This window comes from Chinchilla lanigera, unplaced genomic scaffold (assembly GCF_000276665.1).
Source record: "Chinchilla lanigera isolate Chin_1 unplaced genomic scaffold, ChiLan1.0 scaffold00003, whole genome shotgun sequence".
Taxonomy (NCBI): domain Eukaryota; kingdom Metazoa; phylum Chordata; class Mammalia; order Rodentia; family Chinchillidae; genus Chinchilla; species Chinchilla lanigera.
The window spans coordinates 45043545-45063111 of record NW_004955404.1 but is presented as its reverse complement, the minus strand read 5'-3'; the positions used below and the strand labels follow the sequence as shown (position 1 = coordinate 45063111).

At 38.2% G+C, this 19567-nt stretch overlaps 1 protein-coding gene and 1 long non-coding RNA gene across 3 annotated transcripts in view; one reads left to right on the top strand and one right to left on the bottom strand.

Moving 5' to 3' along the window:
- The window catches only part of LOC102005660, a 28649-nt gene extending 19062 nt beyond the window's left edge, over positions 1-9587 (top strand). The window contains exons 2-4 of one of the 2 annotated variants that reach the window (XR_001234995.1): positions 5211-5284; positions 6615-6742; positions 7975-9587. This is a non-coding gene — a long non-coding RNA (uncharacterized LOC102005660). The remainder of the gene's footprint in view (positions 1-5210; positions 5285-6614; positions 6743-7974) is intronic. The other variant, XR_259339.2, reaches the window with a different exon arrangement.
- Diaph3 (diaphanous-related formin 3) overlaps positions 1-19567 on the bottom strand; it is a 453636-nt gene that overhangs the window by 43832 nt on the left and 390237 nt on the right.

Genomic DNA, 19567 nt, shown 5'->3' with positions numbered 1-19567 from the left:
TAATAAAATTGCAATTTGTAAAAGGGATGTAATTTAAAATTTGAGAGTAGATTAGGGACACATTAAAAAATAATGATTCAACTGTATTGCTAAAACAAGGAAGAAGAACAACTTGCTCAATTAACAGTGTGGCTGAAAACGGCTCTGGCAACAGGTTCACCATTTCCGTGAGATGATATAGCCTGCATCATAATTTCTCTGTCTGTAAAATGAAAATAATACTAGCACCAATCTCCTGATTATTTTAACTATTAAGCAATAAAACATACGTAAAAGCTGAGCATAGCACTTAACCTATTAGGTAAACACTTAACATATGTTGGTTGTTATTACTACTAATTTCTTAAACTTATTTACTACCTCTTGTTTTTTTTTTCCTCAAAAAATTTCCCCAAAATGCTATTCAAATGAACAAGTAAAAAATGAAATTAAAGAGAAAATTCACACTGTGCTCTGAGTTCTGCCTGAAGTTTTTAAACAAGACAATTCATTACCAAGAATAAAGCTATATACTTTGAAATCAGTTTGTTCTGTCAAAAAGACAAAAACACTCAGATGTAATTGAATGACTATAATGCTCCCTGGCCAAGAAGTAAGGTTTTAGCTTGTTGTTTAAAGCACATGCAAGGGAGCACTGTTCTTGTCATTTTAATACAGATTTTCCACTCCTAAATTGACTTTGTGAAATAGTTAGATAATTGTTTTGCACTTTTAAGTCACTTTGTCAGCTGGAACTGTGGAAGTAATTCAGTGTTGAACTTGTAAAATATACTCTCTGAGACCCAAGTTTAAGTGAGCATAGTGATTTGTTTCCTGACAATACAGCCCAACTAAATTTAAAAACCCCTTAGTACTGGACAGTCTTTGAGGCTTTGCACGCCTTTCTTATCCACACTTCTTCTCAGCAAAGCAGCCCAGGGCAGTTTTTTTGTGCTTATAATCTACCATTACCACCTACAATAGTCATGGTCAGTAAGTACTACCCACTCCTGCCACACCAAGCCCACTGCCTCTGCGACTTCCTCTACTGCTTTACACCACCACCTCCATCTCTCTTACCTCTACCACTGCTGCTAGCCCTTATGCTAGCGCTAATGACAGTTATAGGCATGCTAAGTCTCTTGCTTGTATTACTTTATTTAAACCTCGTAACGACTTGAAGTGTGTTCTGTTTTATAGATAAGGAAATCAGGGCACAAAGAGCTTAAAGGCAATTTTTAGCCAATGTTCCTAGATTTAGTGAATGAGAGAGACAGGACTGATTGACTGATTGATTGGTATAAGGAATCCAACTCATGACCTTGCGCTTGCCAGGCAGGCACTGTGCTGCTGAGCTATCTCCCCAGTGAGAGACAGGATTTAGATTAAAGTTTTAGTAACTCCAAGGCATGTGTTCTTCCCACATTAGCATATGGTTCAGCACAGAGTTAATGCTAAGAGAAAAAAAAAAAAGATGTTGCATGAATGGATATATAGAAGCAGTCATGCTTAGGGTCACACAGTTCATTTGCCAAGGGAATAGCTCTGAACCATAGGCAGTGTGGATATGGCATGAGGGAAACTGCAGGAGACTGCCCTGCAGGACAGGCTATGTACTAAGCACCAACCAAGGACCTTGTCAGTTCCTCTCTTAGGGCAATCAAATACATGGAGAAGGGTACAAATAATACAGACACGTGGACATCAATGACCAGAGAAAAGGCGGTAGGTCAGAGCCATAGTGTCAAAGAAGCCATTGTCACTGGACAGGGTCTATGGAGGTCCACAAAACACAGAAGGGGAACCCTAAGAAATCCCGCTCACAGGGTACATTGTATGTTCGCTGACTTCCATTACAGAAAAAGAATTTTCAGGACCCAGTAGTAAGACACATAAAAGGATTAGCAGAATTTTAAATGTACACATGTAAAGAAATACCTAGAACGGGGGTAGTGTGCATTGTGATCTCAAACTGGGTATTGCTCATAGGGACTTGGGGTAGAAACTTGTGGAACTTGTGAATTTCTGGAAAGAAAGGATTTATTCTACAGATGAGAATGGTGGCCCTTCCTAGGGCAAGGGTGATGGCCCATTTTACGGGTGATAGGCACACAGGTGGGAAGGGCGCCTGGAATCTTGGGATGTTCACTGGACGAGTGATCTCAGAGGTACAATCTATCATTCTAGTGTCTGTGAGTTTGCCGGCTTGGCTATTTGGTGGGCTTTGCTGAAATTCAAACCATTACACATGCTAGAGGCTGAGTTGTGCTGTTAACAGTATACCTCCAGAGGAAGCTGATAGGAGGGAGCCCAATGCACAGGTGCAGCGCAGGCTCAGAGTACAGTTTATAAACTGATTGTCTTTAAGGGCCTTAGGAATTGCTCTTGTGTTTTGAAGCTGCCGTTTTTGTTAAAAAGTACAATTCTAATATTATAATTTTTGTGGTGTCTTTTCTATTTATCTTTCTTTCTTTTAGCCTACCTCATGATGTGTAAACAGCCAAAAAGGTAACAGCACTATATCAGGTGGTAAGGACAGTAGGGGCAGAGGCAGAGACAGAGAGAAGACATGTAATCAGGGCGGTTCTGCACTCTTGGGGCAAAGGCAATATGTTTCCTAGATGTTGGCTAGGTAGCTGCTAGCATGATCTTTTAAGCTCTAGTTTCCTTTCATTAGCCAAGGAGCAATCTTCTTAAGAAAACAAATGTCTCATCCATCTGCTCCAGTCAGTAACTTGAAAGTAATATTTTTTACTCTCCACATACAATCAGTTACCTTGTTCTGTGTTTCCTCTCTACCTCCACAGTTTCAACTCCTGCCCCAGGCAGCACTATCTTCCTGTCCGCACTGCTGCAGCTTCCTCTAACCAGGTTAGAACAGTCTCCAGCTAATCCCCCTTAAGATTCCCTACGCATTCTCCACGTTCCTGGCTCCTGTCCCTAGCTCAGACTTACTCAGCTTTCACTTACTTCGGTGTATGCAGCTCACCTTCAGAGTAGGCTGTTCCTGTTAACTCGTTCATCACCCTCCACTTTTAACAATATCTCACAATTACCTATTCAGGTCTCTTTTTCTGGACAGTAGGCTCTATGCAGATAATAGTGTGTTTGCTTTGTTCCATGCTCTACTCCAAGCATAGCGCCTGGCCCATGTACTAAATCTTCTGCTGTCATTTGAGGGTCTCTGCGTTTTGAAGCCTAACTCCCCCCCCCCATTTATAATCTCAAATGTGTTTATAGATATTCCAGAAAAGAACTCAAATCCAGTCTACCTTTATCGCAGACTGACATGTATGCACCGTGTGCAGCAATCTGAGAAGGGAAAGGGGTCCGGAGTACCGACTTCACTCACTATTTTCAGGGACTTGTTGGCAATCTGTAAGGACCTGAGTGCACTGGTGCGTCTGGGAGAAAAATTTGGTGGCAGTGGACAGGGTGAAGACCATTAAAGCCTGTGGAAGGAAGAGCTGTTGAGGAACTAATCATACTACTGTGTGGAAAGAGAGAATTTTGGATGGCACAGCTAGCTGACTACAAAACACCTAGTTCTGTCCACTAAAATGTTAAAAGTCTGTGAAGGAAATTTCTGGAAAGATTTTTTCTTTCTGAAAACAGGGACTCAAAAGAAGAGCATCCTTCACAGCCCCGTGTCTTTGGGCGAGGCTGTGTGTGATGTCAGAAATCACTAAGCATTGCCAGCGGACGTAAGGACGGGTGGAGAAAGGTTGAGTCTGAACCTGTGACACCACTGAACACTGAAAGAAAACTGAAAAATCAGTTTTAGTTAAAAGAATATGAATTTCAGGATCCAACTATGTTATAATTCAACCTCCTTCCTCTAATAAGATGCCACATCCTCACCTTCTCCATCCATTTTCACATGACAGAGTGCTTATGGATGTGGTGTAAGAGGAATTTGATTCCCTTGTCAGGAAATCTAAGCTTTGTTATACTTTGGGGCTGGCGGACTAGGGCCTAAGGGGCTGGCTGGGGATATGGAGCGCATGTGACTTTGTTTTTTACATGGAACACGCAGCTCAACTTCATAATTATTTTCTGAGAACGAATGTAAGAATTCTACCTGTCCCAAAAGCCCCCAAATCCTCAAGCAGCTTTCCTCTTCCACTAAGTACAAGAAGGGATCAGAAAGAGAGAGAGCTGTACTGTGATATGTATTTTCCTTTCAACCACAACTTATAAATTGAAATGGGTGCTTGCGAGTAGGATAGGTCCTTTCTTCTCTTCTCCCTGTCTATATGGAGCAAGAGCACTGCTGTCTTTGCTTTCATCCATCTATTATCTAGGTGTTTACTGTGTAGCCATCTATTAGCTAGATGTTAATGAGAATGCACCCGCTTTTATGCCCTCAAATATTCAAAGAACCCATCTCAAGAATATTACCTGCTTAGCAAAGTATGTAATCCAATATTTGCTTAGTGCATCTGTTGTGTAGTGTTATTTTCTGGAGGGTTCTAAAGAAACCTCGTGGAGGTGCTAGGATCTGGCATCTGACTACTGGGGATGGGATGCAGATGACTACAGGTGTAGTTTTGTGCTTCGGAAGCTCCATGCTGATATACACTCCAGCAGGTCTTGTAAACCTGTTTCTTCCTTACCGTCCTTGTCAACAAAGACGATTGCCTGTGTCTCAAACTTACAACTCGAAAAAAGGTCACTCTGCCCTAAGAGGAGATCAGTCTGTCACTGTCCAGGGCTGGTCCTTTAAAAAGCTCTGTTGAGTAGGACAAAATCTGTTTCCCTGCTAACAGAGGAGAGGACATTCTCACTGTTTGTTCCAATAAAAGTACTCCTAAGAAAGTGTGGATTCCTGGAAATAACAGTGCCCCAGTAACACAAGACCAGTGTAACTTCAAGCAAGTCACCTGTGCACCCTGATTCATTTTTATGTAAGATGAGGAAAATCTTCACTTGCCATATTTACTGTGAGAGATAAATGAGATTATGTAAGTGAAGGGGTGCAGTTTCTGCTTGTAGATAACTTTTTAAAAAAGTGTATAAAATAATGATACTATTGAGTACTTCTCAAGATCACTCTTTGCAAAAGGATGAGAGTGAACGTTAACAAAAATTTTAAAGTGAACCACTCACAATAATGATACTTGCATTTACAATCTCAGTGCACCAGCATTTCATTTACCAGACTCAGCTGCATATTATAAACAACTGGTATGGACACTAAACCAGGTTTCCACCTTTCTTTCATTCACCAGAATTCTGGGCTTAGATAGCCAAGAAACATTAAGAAGAAAGAGATGACAATGAAGAGGATGTTGACAACAGAAATGTAAGTACCTTTTTATGGTGAAGTGCTCTCTGCTATGTGATATACTAAACCCTTCTCAAGGAATAGTTCCCAGAGCTCATAAAATCCTTTTGAAGTTGATATTATCACTATCTCTCTCTTACAAATATGGAATGGAATCTAAGATACCTTAAATAATTCAAAAGAAAAGGTCATACCATGCAGCTGAGGTTAGATTTGAAACCTGGTCTTTGATGTTACTCTCCCTCCATTAGGTTCCTTAATACATATAATGGGTGGGGCTAAGAGAATTACTCTAAAATAGTCACTCACTGATTTTTGTTATTCTTGAGATTAACTATCAATCCATAGGGGAATGTCTCACTCTTTGGCAATGCACATTATTGTGTTAGTTCACCTTCTGATAATTCTGTGACTACAAGCGATAGATATAAAAGCAATATGATAATAAAGGAAAGGCTGGTTTAACTTTTTAAAATTTTGGACATCATGGTAATTATAACAAAACGCAACAGAAACCCAAAACAGTACAGTATCTAGCATGTACATAGTACTGCAAAACACTGACAAAATAGATGCGAAAGATCTGCAGTGCAACGTTCAAGGATTGACATTCTGGGAAAAAAAAATAGTAAATTTACCTTGAGTTTATGAACAATTAAAAATTTTTGTTAGCATGAAAATGTTAAGAATTTATAATATATCAGTTCAATTTTTAGGAACAGTATCTATACATATTAACTTACATTAACTGAAGCTTTAAGTTCTACCCTTTCTCTGCATGTTAAGTATTTTTAAGTACTTTCTCAGGGGCCTATTAACTGTCTGCACAAAGGTGCTTAAAGCACCTGCTAACCAGTCATCCTCAGTGCCTCCTGGTCATCCTGGTGGCGGGAACTAGAGCTCTGCTGCTTTCTCTAGTTTCAAGCCTGAATTAAAGCCTACCCAACGACCCGCACTTCCCAGTCCAGCGAGGGCCAAGCGTACAGCTCAGATCACTCACTCAGACCCTCTGGAGAAAACCTTACATTCTAGCCACATGGTTACTATTAGCTCAAAGGCGATTATATAATAAAATATTATATTTTTTAGAACGAAAACACCACCAGTATTTAGACTGTTTTAACTTATATATGAAAATTACTAGTTGATTTTCTCAGATCACCACTGATTTAGCAGCAAACAAGAGACTTGTAGTTCTAGGAGAATAAATCTTCCAAAGTGCTGCCCTTGAAGTTCCACAAATACAGGAAGCCAACAACAAGAAGAATGAAAAAAGACAAGTATGAAGACAGACATCCCTATATGTCATGTTATATTGAACTTTTTATTTCTCATTATCTCTACACAGATCACAAATATACGATATGAACTTTTAACAACAGAAAGAAAATTAATGATTATCAAACTGGCATATACCAGGTGCTAGTTACGTCCTTTTATATGAATTCATTTTCAGACTTCAAGCAACCTTTCAAGGTTGGTATTGGTGTAAGGTTTTCCAGGTGAAGGATATCAGAAAGACTCAAGGTCTTGCTCTTTCTTGGTCCCTCTCCTGGCACCAGGCAGCCTGCAGTGAGCTAAAAGGCATACTTAACTTTCCTCCCTTAAAAAAAAAATCACAGAATATAAACCAGCCTAATAAAGGTCCTAAACATTTAAAGCAGATACCATGGAAAGTTTTTGTAATTACTAAGCTACCTTCTCCTTGTTCTGAAATGTATTTGAATAGCTGAAAAAGAAAATCAGATGTTTAATACTTGATAATCCATTCAAATTTTCAGAAATAGTGATAGCATTTATTTAAGGCAAATCATCATAAATTATATAAACCACACTATCTAATCCTATTCATAGCTACTGAATATGAAGTGCTTAATGAGTTAGCTTAATGTGCCTATTAAGATGATATTAAGTAGAAAGGAGATCACCATATGCAGGTTTCCCAAAACACACTCTAATGTCTCCTAATAATACCTTGTAAAAATAAGCATTAATAATAATGCACGTACTATACAGTTTGAGTAACTGAGACATTCTGAGTAACTGAGACATTTTCAATTGTGGAAATGTTGAAAAAAGGCACAGAAAGGTAACACTTTTCTAAAAAAGTAATTGTTACTTATTAAATTCTTTTGGTAGGCTGTATTCCAACACTGAAGTATTCGGAGCTGGCATTCACTCATCACAAAGATTGCAGAATAACTCTCTGTATATTTACAAGGCTTGTGTGAGAAGTCATAGATACTTCACATTCAAACGCTTTAATGGCAATGCCACCTAAAAACTTTTTTTCCCTCTAATTCACCACTAACTTTAAATATATTCAGGCTCCAACCCGGAAATAAGCACAGTATAATGACGACCGATGGTCTATTTCTTTCCCTGACATTTAGCTCATGGTCTGCCTCTGATAAGGAAATGCATCTTTCTAAAAAGCTCTCACAGTTTTCTTTAGCACCAAAAAAAACACAGTAGATTGCTCTTTTTCTTATGACAGATCATATAATGCCTTCCTTCCAGAATATTTTTCCCTTTGAAATTAAGCCATAAAATAAATGTCTTACTTGAAAAACAGCATATTAGTGAGGTGGGACAAATGTACTTGTGTGATTTGAGTTGAATTATAGTATATATAAAAAGTTACATTTTTACGTAGGAAAGATATCTATCAAACAGTACTTAATGTTAGCTCTATTTCATTTTTCTAGGTACAATTTTGGTTAACAAATAAAACATTATGATTAAATGAAGACTGGATTAACTTGCAAGCTGATGCTTATAAATTATAAAAAGAAGTTTGAGTCTGGGCAAAAAGGTGAAATAAACGAACTCTGGCATCTGACTCTGGCATCCATTGTTGCTGGTGACTCTGTGTGCCGGGGCACATACTCTCTGAAGCTGCTCATTGCCCACTGATGAAGGCATGTCTTTCAAGTCAAGTTCCTGTGCTCTGAACTTGTATCTACAACTCCTTTCCTTGGAGTTGGAGAAAACTCTTTAAAGAGCCATGCCTTTTGGCTCATTTTGACTTCTATTCCCTTGCTAAATACAGAAATGACAGATGGCACTCCGGTAGCCCAACTGGATCAAGAGCCAGCCTTGAGAATTAGAAGCTCAAAAATAAAGATGTTATGGTTTAAAAGTGTCTCCCAGAGTTCATGTGTTAGACACTTGGTCCTCCATGGAACAGTGATGTCAGTGGACCTTGAAGGGATGATCAGCTCATGAGCACAGAGTCACTGATTAATACTGTGGGAGTTAGCTTGTAGGAGAAGCCACTCCCTCCCTCCAGAGGACGCTCCTGCCCGTTTGGGGCTCCAGTCATGTTATGGTGGCAGCACAAAGGGCCTCCTACGTGTGGCCCCTGCATTTTGCACTTATCCTCCAGAACTGTGAGCCAAATAAATTTCTGTTCATTATAAATTACCTAGTCTGTGCTATTCTCTTATAGCACTAAGACATGCTCTAAAACTGAAGGAAAAAATAAAGGTCTAAGAAGCTGAAGTCCTTGGTGACATATGGAAACTCTTGTAAGCCTCAGGCTGACGATCTTTAAATTGCTATATTTAAGTATGTAAATCAACGGCATTTGAGTTTCTTACATGCACTTGCACCTACTCTTACCCTATGTGCATTTTTGTGGGAGAGGGGAAACTGACAATTTGGAGGATAATGGGAAGAGAAGGATTTCCCCCATCCCTGCATTTTCTTTTTAAAATTTACATTTTGAACATCAATTTATTATGTAATAAAAATGTAAATACGTTATGTCTAATTAGAACTTACGGTTTAATGAAAACATTTAAGTTTATTCTATAACAATGTTCATAAAAAGCTAAACATAAATTCCAATCTTTTCCTTTGCAAAACTATGAAATTTATGAGGACAGGGAGCACTGTGTTCACCTGTGCAACGCGAGTACCTAACCAGGGTTTCTGTGTACCGCTGAAAGATAAAACGCGTCACCACTGCGCAGTGCTCCTCTCTGTCCGTGCCGGACAGCTATCTACAAAACTGAATGTGTAAGGAAGCCTTTAGGAAAACACAGGAAAGACAACACTTAGCAGAAAATTAGCAGTGGTTATTTAAGCTAGTAATCAAACATTGTGTAAGGTCATTTGTTTTTCTGCTTCAGCGACTCTATTTCCCTTTACAAGGATCTACTAGCTAGCAGAGGCAATACTTCTCAAGTGAAAGGTAAAGCAGTATCCATTATTGTAATGAAATACTTAAGACTTCTACTTATGAAACAAGGACTTATTTGCTTGACTGTTTTGGATGGAATGAGGATGGAATAACACTTTTCTAAAAAAGTAATTGTTACTTAGTTGGGGAAGAGAGAAAGAGTGAGATGCTATCTCTGGACAGACAGAGAGTGGGACCGAGAGGAGTGAGCCTTTCTACCTTCTGATAGGTCCTGTGCTTCCAAGTGCCCCGGCCTCTACACTCCCACATCGAGGACCAAGCTCCGAACCTGCAGAACAAACCACCTCCACATCATAGCACATGGGGTAAGCTGCAGAGTGTAGGAATTTAGGAATTTACCCTTAGTTCCTATGATTTTTATTTTTCTAACATTCTCATTCTAGTAAAACAAAGAACAATTTTCTAAATGCACACTTTAAAAAACTTCATATTTCAGAGTTCCATTAAACTCTAAACATTACAGAAATCAAGAATTTTGATTTATATCTTGCTTATACATTATAACAAGGCTTTTTGTTCTATTAAAAAAAATCCATCTTTCCAAAAGGGACTGTTAACAATTATAACCAATTTATTTGGAAATTTGATTAGAAAAGCTCAAATGAAATTAGCAAATAAGGCCTTCTTACTGAGCAAATGTATGAAACTCAAAAGATTGATAGGAATGTGTAACTTATTTTGTCAGTTCCATTTTTCATGTCTTGGTAATAAATATTTTGATAAATAAAGATGATTTTTATTGTATTTATTGCACTGTGGTTTGTATATTATCATGGTTTCTCCGGTAACATGCGAGGAAGAGCCATACTTCAGTACTCAAGCAATTAACTCATTAAATTTCTTTTAAAATTGTCAACATTTCTACATCTGTATAAGAATTAGATGAACTGGTGGTATCCGTTTCTCCCTAATTCTACATTGTTGGCCTCTCACTATTGCCCTAAGAATCTTTTCACTTTATATTCACCTGGCAGAATAATGCTAATGACAATGCAGAGGAGGCTGCGCTGCGAACTCAATAACGTGGTGGAGCTGAGTATGCCTCGCCTGCCATCACTCCCGCCATGATAGCAGGTGAAAGATGGAAGGAACTCTAGGACCACAGGACGGGTGGCTGATGTCTGGGGGAACGAACAAAAGCAGGTGGACATTAGGAGTTCAAAGCCAAAATAATGGCCAGATGGTAGTGACTGCTTGTCCTTCAAGGGTTCAGTGATTTGGGGTTCCATGGATAGGAAATATAAAACAAAAGCTTTTGAATACAGATACAACTCTGTAAAGAAATTTCTGTATTTCATATAAAATTGCTTAGGCATTTTCCATAAGACATCTAATATTCCTGTTCAAAGTTCTGGATTCAGGTCCTTAGTAATTCGGAGCCAAAAACAAACAACAACAAAAATCAAAACCTTGCATTCTTCAAGAACTGGCCTGCAACCTTACAGAAGGAAATAATAATGGTCTAAATTAGAGTCCTCAGCAACCATTTTCCAAAAATGTATGAAATCCCTATGACGTGGCCTTTACTGATTTTTCCTTTCTACTGGGTTCACAGGAATTAATAGGGTATGATTATCACTTGTGAACACAGAAATAAATGCGTTCTGGTTATGGAGGGCAGACATTAAACATTTATGGTAACCATCTATTAGAGCGCCATCCTGTGCTGTAGTGATTGGTAAGTTACAAAGCAGGCCAAAGATGGCGTTGCAGTTTGGTTGCTTTGACTTGGTCACTCTCCAAACTGCTTAAGGTTACTAAGGTAGAGGTAAAGCAGAAGCCACATTTTGCTGGTTTTGCAAGTGAGACTTTGGAAGCATTTGGTTTTCTCTCACAGCACAGAAGCGTTCCCACTAGCTGCTTCGTGAGAGCTGAGAGACAGGAAGGCAGCTATCTGTCACACTGGTATGCCTGTTACAGACATTGTGTGATTGTGTCCCTGGCAACAACAGCGCTAACATCCTGATCCTGGGGACCTCCTCTGGGTGAGTTGCCATGTTTCTGGAGCCAGCAGCTTCTTTATTCTGTGGGAAGTTTCTGCACTGCAGAGGAAGGAGCAGTTTCTTTCTCAGCCTGTCTTACGGCTTGGTATGTAGCTCATCAAAGTTTAACTTAAGGTTGTTTCTTTAGTCCTCCCAGTGATACTGGAACCCATTTAATATACTATTATACATCCTTTCCTGTTTAAACTGAATTCTGGTCACCACAGCAGAACACTGACTCACAAGGTATGGCAGAACATGCATATCCATTCCAAGCAACACAGTTCCAATCTGTGTAGTAAAGAGGAAGGACGAGAAGGGCAAACTCCAGGAAAACGCTCAGGGGCTGATGATAGCCCAATGTTTAAAATATGCCTTGACCTGAGGTATCAAGATTGTTAGCTTAAAGTACTTCTAGAACAATATTCAAGATTTGAAACCCCCAGTATAGAAGGACATTAGTACAGGAAGAACCTGCTCAAGGTTGGTGAGACCCTATTTTGTGCTAACAGTATCCCAGCAGCTGCAGGCTCTCCTTAATTCCTGAAGTCAACAGGGCGCTGAGATGCACTACATTCAGTCCTGCGATGCAGCCATCTAACTTTCCATGATGTTATGCCACTAGGTAATTGTCTTGGAAACTTAATTTGACTATACTGTGTATGTGTCTTTTCACAATAATACCTAGCTCACTTGAAATATTTAAGTATCTTGATAAAAGTTGTTCTTTGTTTACTATACACTGTTCTACATGCTTTCTGTTAAATTTCATTTGCTGGAAAATAATGGTCTATTTATCCCCTTCAACATCCTAACAAAAATCATCCTATGATTTGCTGCCACTATGGGCCAGCATGTATGAAAAAGGAGCACTCTTCTGTTATACTTTCTGAGACATATTTATATTGCAAAGGTATTCATTATTTATCTGAAATGCAAACCTAATTGACCATCCTATGTTTTATCTGAAACCCTAGCTGTAGAAGACATCTCAAAAATGCTACCACTTCAGAATGACTTACTCTACAGCAGCTGAGGAGGTTGAGTCTATCGAAAGGATTTAAGATGGCTACCTTCACACTGAAGGCATGGGCTCACTGTGGGTAATTTATAGGATTATAAATAAGGGAGGAATTGAAAGTATGTGAAACTCTCAGTTGGCTTCTTGGTAGCTCATGGGCTTTATTTCCTTGAACCTGGATTTAAGAATATACCAGCCCACAGGATGCTGCCCACATTTTGGTACTTTATAGCCTTCTCTGCTGCCTTCTTCCTGCTGGACTGCTAGGAAGCTAAAAAGGAAGTCACAGTGTCAGTGTCGACTCTGTAATTTCTTCTACCCCCTTCACATAGATAAACCACCTTATATCTCTTCAAAAAAGGGATGGAACACAAATTATTGAGTTGAAAGAGCTGGCTTCCTTCTATGGTTGTCATAGATCCTCAGTTAAAGAAACATTGTGAGAATTACACAAAACAGGAGGCATCTTTTAAGGTTTTGCATCATTGGGGAATAGAAAACAATGATTTTGTTGACTTTAATACTTCTGTGTTAGATATTTGTCTACACAAGTGTAAAAATAGTGTGGCATCTTGTACTCTTGTTGCTGTGATGAATGTATGCCTCAGAGCAGAAAACTTAAACTAGAGTTTCAACTTTTATTTGCCATGGCATGTACTCTATAACCCAGCGAAGAGAGCACTATCAGGCAATTTAGTGCTTTTATTTGTTAAAAGTGCTCTACTGCTGCTGTAGAAGAAGTGAAAATGTGGCTAAACTTTGAAATGTAATATATGTCTAGAAAATAAAATAATTTGTGGCATAGTTAGTTTTGCTCAAGTCTGCAGAGATAACATTAAAAATTCTCAGACTAGCAATTTGCTGACTGCAAAATCACTGTATTTTCAATAAGCCTAATATGGCAGTTGTTTTTCATAGGCAAAGAAAAGCTAAAGAAGACTTACAGTCTGAAGATATTCAGCGTAGCTTGGCAAAATTTAGCTGCTAGTTTTTTTCTTATTCTTGTTATACATTTCCATATGGGACTTATCATTATTAACAAGAAGAAATAATAGAAATAAACAAGCAAGAGGAAAGGTCCAGACTGGCATGCATTAACTGCTTGTCAACTATGGTTTTCCTAATGAATTGCCCTGTTGCTCTGTATCTCACTGATTACAGTACAACAGCTTTCATTAGTCACTGCAAATAGGACTTAGTGCCACCTTATTTACATTCTATTGCAAATAATTAGCATTTCATATTAGAATCGTCCAAGGCACTTCTGAACTTGCAGCAAGACTATTTGACATCACCCAGTACTTGATTCTATACTGAACAAGTATAGAAACAGATTCTGTGCTTTTTTAGTTACAACGGTGTCACCAGTGAATTCTAAAATGGCTTAAAATCCTGCCAATAGTGTAGCAGGGGATATCAAAATGCTGCAGTAATTAGACCTCGCAAGTCTGACTTCCCTCGTGGTAGAACTGTCACAGGGGGAGGCATTGATATTCAAAGTTTATAATAACTCAAACCTCTACAATTATTCCTAGAACACGAACACTACCATTTTAAACAGCTGAAAACAATTTCTTAAAAAAGCCTATAACAAAGGTAAAAGACAGAGGGGGAAAACCAGTATCATATGCTTTATGCCAAATGCCTTTTGTCCACTCAAATTTTATAATTAAGATTCACACCTGATTATTAACTTGGTAAGAAAAGTTTTCTCTTGAAATCTTAGCTGCCATATTTAACAGACTGAAAGTCTTATTCTAATAGATCGGTTAAATCTTCAGTTTATAAGTGCATCATTCCAGAATTAAAAAGATTTGGATATATTATGTTATACATCCAAATTTACAGAAGTATTTATATAAAACCAGCAATTTCTATTTAAACACTGTGTATGTGAAAGTGTATGGACATACATACATCTACACATTTGTAACTATATGTAAGTAGTGGTTTTCCCCACATGCACATAAAAGAAGCCAGAAATCATAGAATCAACTAATTCGGAATGTGTGAATGTGGTTTTTACAGAACTAGTGAATATGAATCCAACACCAGTTGAATACGAATCCAACATTACAGTGTTGGATTCACACTTCAGGGTATCTTCAGTCCTGAGTAATGGCTGGACCATTATGCCTGCTCTGATCTCTTTGACCTCTTCATCACTGAGCTCCGTTCTACGGATAGCTCCTACTACTTACTACATAACATAATCAAGCCTCCTGGCCTAGTTAAGCACCTCAGCAATCCCTACCAGCAATGGTGAAGCTATGACTCACATCCTATAGGGGGCTGTTTGTTATCACTGAAAGCTCTCAAAGGTTCACTATCACTGCGAGTCCTTTACATATCTGATCAATGCACCTTCATCAAAGATGGAGCCTGAGAGCATTGCTCCTCCATGCCTGGCCAAGAGAAGCTCAGATGGCTGGATAAGAGGGCTGATGTGTTGGACTATTTAGCTCAGTATTTTAATTTTCAACTCACTGTTTAACTATCCTTCCTTGACATTTAAGAAAAACAGGCAAATAGGTGTTAAAATTCAATATAATAAAAAAATTAGCCCTAGGAGCAAAGCAGTAAATACAAACATATTAAAAACATTGGCTAAGAGCTTCCAGTGAATGGAACAGAGATTAGAGGTTAGAAATCAATGATGATAATAAATGTACTGCTATGAAGCCCTTTCATATAAGTTATCTTTTCTATAAAGAGATTAAAGAACTTCAAAGAAATAGGAATAGAGTCTATTTTGACACTAAATGTTTTGTTCCTTACCATGTCTCTCAATGGGGCAGTGAATTAGTTCTGTCTGAAGAAACCTCTTCAAAAACAAAGCACACTTCTATGGATTTTTTTACAAGGTCATGGTGAGCTTGCAGTAACAAAGGAGGTATTTATTCTGCCCTGGCCACAGCTGGTGGTCAAATCCAGTCCACAGTTTCTCAGCAGATACAGGTGGTTGATTTAGGAAACTGGGATAATAGGTCCAATATCCATGAGGTCACATAGAAGATAGTAAATAAGTGATTGATATCCAGGGAAGATGGTTGTTAGAACGGTCGGGGATAACCCACAACATGCCTCTTCCCCAATATCTGCATAAAAAGGAACCAGGCAATTTGGAAGTTCTTTTTCACTAGGGCCCTTATCATCATCCAATCGTTTTCTCAAGTAAAGAATATGTACAAGAGCAAGTAGCTGAAGCCCATGTCTGCTATTTATCTTTGAGCCATTCCACCCAATGGGTATTTAACATTGGGCCACCTACTTTAGGTGTCTGAAGAAGCTCACTTATTTAGAAAAATACCCACATCTTCTAAGTTTTTGATGATGATGATGAAATAAGTATATATAAGGGCAAAACACTGCATAGCTAGGGTAGGAGCTGCATAAATGCTGGGTATTACTTCTCTTGGTAAGAAGACCTGCTAGAGAAAAATTAAACCATTTGGGGGATTTACAGAAGGAATTTCTTGTCTAGTCTGTTACTAAAGTGGCCTGGTTGTGGCCTCACGCAGCTGGCCTAGCATCATACACACAATGTGACAAGCAGTCCCATTGCCTACACTTTCATTTTGAACACTCTGTTCCACTACAGGAAGTGTTTGTGGAGAATAACTGATTCAAATTCCTGCAGCAGAGAGGAAAAAAGTTAAAATGGGTCTGGGATGTATTGTTGTCAAAATGTAAAGACATATTAAAAAATGCGTGGGATATTTTTAAATGTACATAGAAACTTTAAAAAGGTTCTTACTGGGCAAGTCTGAAAAGTTGGATATCAAGAAAATAAATCAGTACTTAGTGAGCTGAAATACATCCTCCCAGTTTCTTGCTGTTACTACATGTTTAAATGTCTAAAACATCTAGGAACCACCCTCCCATGGTTACTCTTTACCTTTTTGAAAAGCTTTTCCTAGTTTTTGCCTGTTTGTTTTTCCATTGAAATTTTAGAATTAGCTTATCTCTAAGAAAATTTCTTTTGGTAACTTTCATTACAAATGATACATTGTTGGCTGGTATCTTTGTAGTAACACAAAGAATCCCAAAAAATAATTAAGGAGGATGACAACCCCATAAAAATGGGAAAAGGATATAAAGGAATTCAAGAGACATTTATTTTAAAAAAGCAAAAGTGGAAGGGATAACAGTAACACTGATTTTGTGAAAATAAATTGTGTTCAAAAGACAGGGGCAGGAGTGAAATTTGCATAATTAAAAAAATTTTAACCATAAAAATGTATTATATATTAAAAACAAATTGTAAAATAAATATAATTATAGTTAATTGGAACAAGTTATAAATACTAGTTATAGAATGTAAAATGGGAAAATTCACATATATGACATGAAGTACTATAAAAATCAAGTGAATATAAGATATATTTACTTTTTTACTAATTAAATACATATGGGAATACTGATATTTAATGAAAAAAGCCAGTATACTCATGCAGGTGGATTTTTCTCCACTTGTGGAAGTAGAATATACAGGGAACCAGAAATCAGGGACACAGATGCACAAAGGTGGGATACAGTTCAAGTAGAAAGTTCCAAAGAAGGGGTATAAGGACTTAGTCATAGCCCATATCCTTCAACCCGCCCTAGCTCCTGAGGGTAAAAATCCCTGAATGACTTCACTAATTCCAAGATGCTCAGAAGACACAGGGATGTGTACAGACAAGTGAGCGGGGACAGTGTGTGACCCAAACGTTCATGTGGTGAAGAAGAAAAACATCAGGATTCTGGGCAGTGTACAGACTTCAAAAGTTTCACCAATGTAATAGAGATCTACAATACAGTCAGTGGACGGGCTCAGAAAGGAACACATCCACTCAACTTGCCCAGGAAGGAACAAGGTCCAAATAGCCAGCAGCTGTATTGAACATTTATCCTTGTCTGGTCTGAGAACAAACTCTTTCTGGTCTGGTAATATTATAGTAACCCTGAGAAAATATAGAGATAAGAATTGAAATAATGATCAGAAATAATTCTCATATAAAAGCAACCAACAGGTAAAAAATAATTATTCAATAATTTGCACTACAATGGCTCCTGGCAGTGGTGGTGGATTGGTACGGGGAAGGGGACAAAAACAGTTTGTCATAAAGTGAAATGGGATCTTCTCGGTTGTGGTAATTATACAGACTCTGTACATGGTAAGCTGCAGAAACCTACACACAAATGCAAAATTGAGGAAATCTGAGTAAGGTCTGTGGAGCACACCAGTATCAGTTTCCAGCTTCCTGTTTATGCACTAGACACTGCCCTGCGGGGAAAATGGGTCCATGGTATCACTCTATACTATTTTCATAATTTCCTGTGAATATATTACTTTAACAGAGAAATTTTATTTTTACAAAGTAAAACTACACCAAATACTATGATTCAAACTAAAATTGAGATGGATCACAAATTAAATAGAGGTCTAAAAATAAGAGAAAAACCTTAGTTTTAGAGGAAAATTCAGTTGGGCTCTTGAGTTGAAAAGTATGATTTGGTTTTATTTGCCCACAAAAACTCAAATGATTTAAAATGATATTTCACAAAGAAATGGAGACTTCATTTTTAAGGGAAACAGGAAGTTGGTACTCTAGGTGTCCTGCGCTGGACTGAGCTTGCGGCGGGCACAGGTTCTCCGGCTCCCGCAGCCCTCTGCTTGGTGCTCCCATGTCAAATTACGAGCCTGGTGTCTAGTGGTACTTTAGGTTTCATCTCTGCTGTAGCTGTAGGATAATTCTACACTCTCCTGTTCCACGCATCTAGAAGTGCTTAAAAGTTTTAAAGGAAACGTGCGGAACGTGACTACTCAAAGGCAAACAACATAAAGAAGTATACAGAGAAGAGTTCAGGGCTTCAAAATTATTTTTATTATAAAAGAAATTATAGGGTGGAAATTCATCATGGAAAAATGAGTCTGTTATTTTTTGGTTGCTAGTACACTTAGGTACTATAGGAAAATAATTGTTTTCAAAAAACTCAACAGAAAAGTAAATACAAAATTAATGAAAGGTAAGAAGCTGGTATAAAGAGTGGTTGAGAACATGAGCTCTAAAACATGACTTTTGGACGTTAAGGCCATCCCACCTCAGAACAAGCTTTGCTACACTGACAAGTTACCGAAAACTTTTGGACTTCACATCCATAAGGCAGAGTTAGCATTACCATGTATATATGATGCTGTGAGATACGCATGTAAAATATTTCGAACAGTTCCTGGAACCTTGTAAGTGCTCAACAGAAACAAGAGAGTATTACTGCTCAGCACAGAAGCCTAAGTCCTTATCTTACTTAGAAAGTCCACTACTGTCTGGCCCAGCCTCTCTGTCCAACTTGTCTCGTTGCCCATCCATTCATCACCTTCTCCCGACAACCTCACTGTCCACCACATCAGATCTTTCCTGTCTATGTGCAATGACTCTTGCTTCTTCCTGTCTTTCTTGCTAGGTGGGGACCTTCCAGGGTCTCCCTTTACACTGTAGGTCAAATGTCACTAAGGAAGTTTTCTTCGTTATCATACCTTCTCATTTATTTCATTCATAGCAGTTTTGATGAGCTGGTATTTTGTTTACTTATTTACTCACTGTTCCGGGAGATGGTGAACCTTGTAAGGTCCACAAAGGAACAGCTAGAGCCTGATCATCTAAAAGAAGTGGTCCCAATGATACCGACAATGAACTCAACTGAATGAATTTCTCAGTATTAAATTATTACAGTCAGGAAGAAACTACACTTAATGTCCATGAATATTTTGAGCGTAAATGTTTAATTCTGATTAATGTCTCATAAAGTTCACAAGGAAATCTAATCATATAATTATATTAGGAAAGACTATTTGGGACACTAAGACAAGCAACAGTACAACAACAAAAAAGAATGTCATTTTGATAAATACTGAGCAATCTAATTAGACAGCTACATACCTACTTCTGTATAACATTTTTGACCTGTAAATTGTGCCTTTGCACCGTCAAGGAAGCTCTGTAATTACACTGATCACCACAGTTAAAAAGCTTAGAAAGAGAATGAGCGAGTAAATCAACGTAAAAGACATAATTGCCATATTCAAAGATCATGTGAGGCTGCTTGTT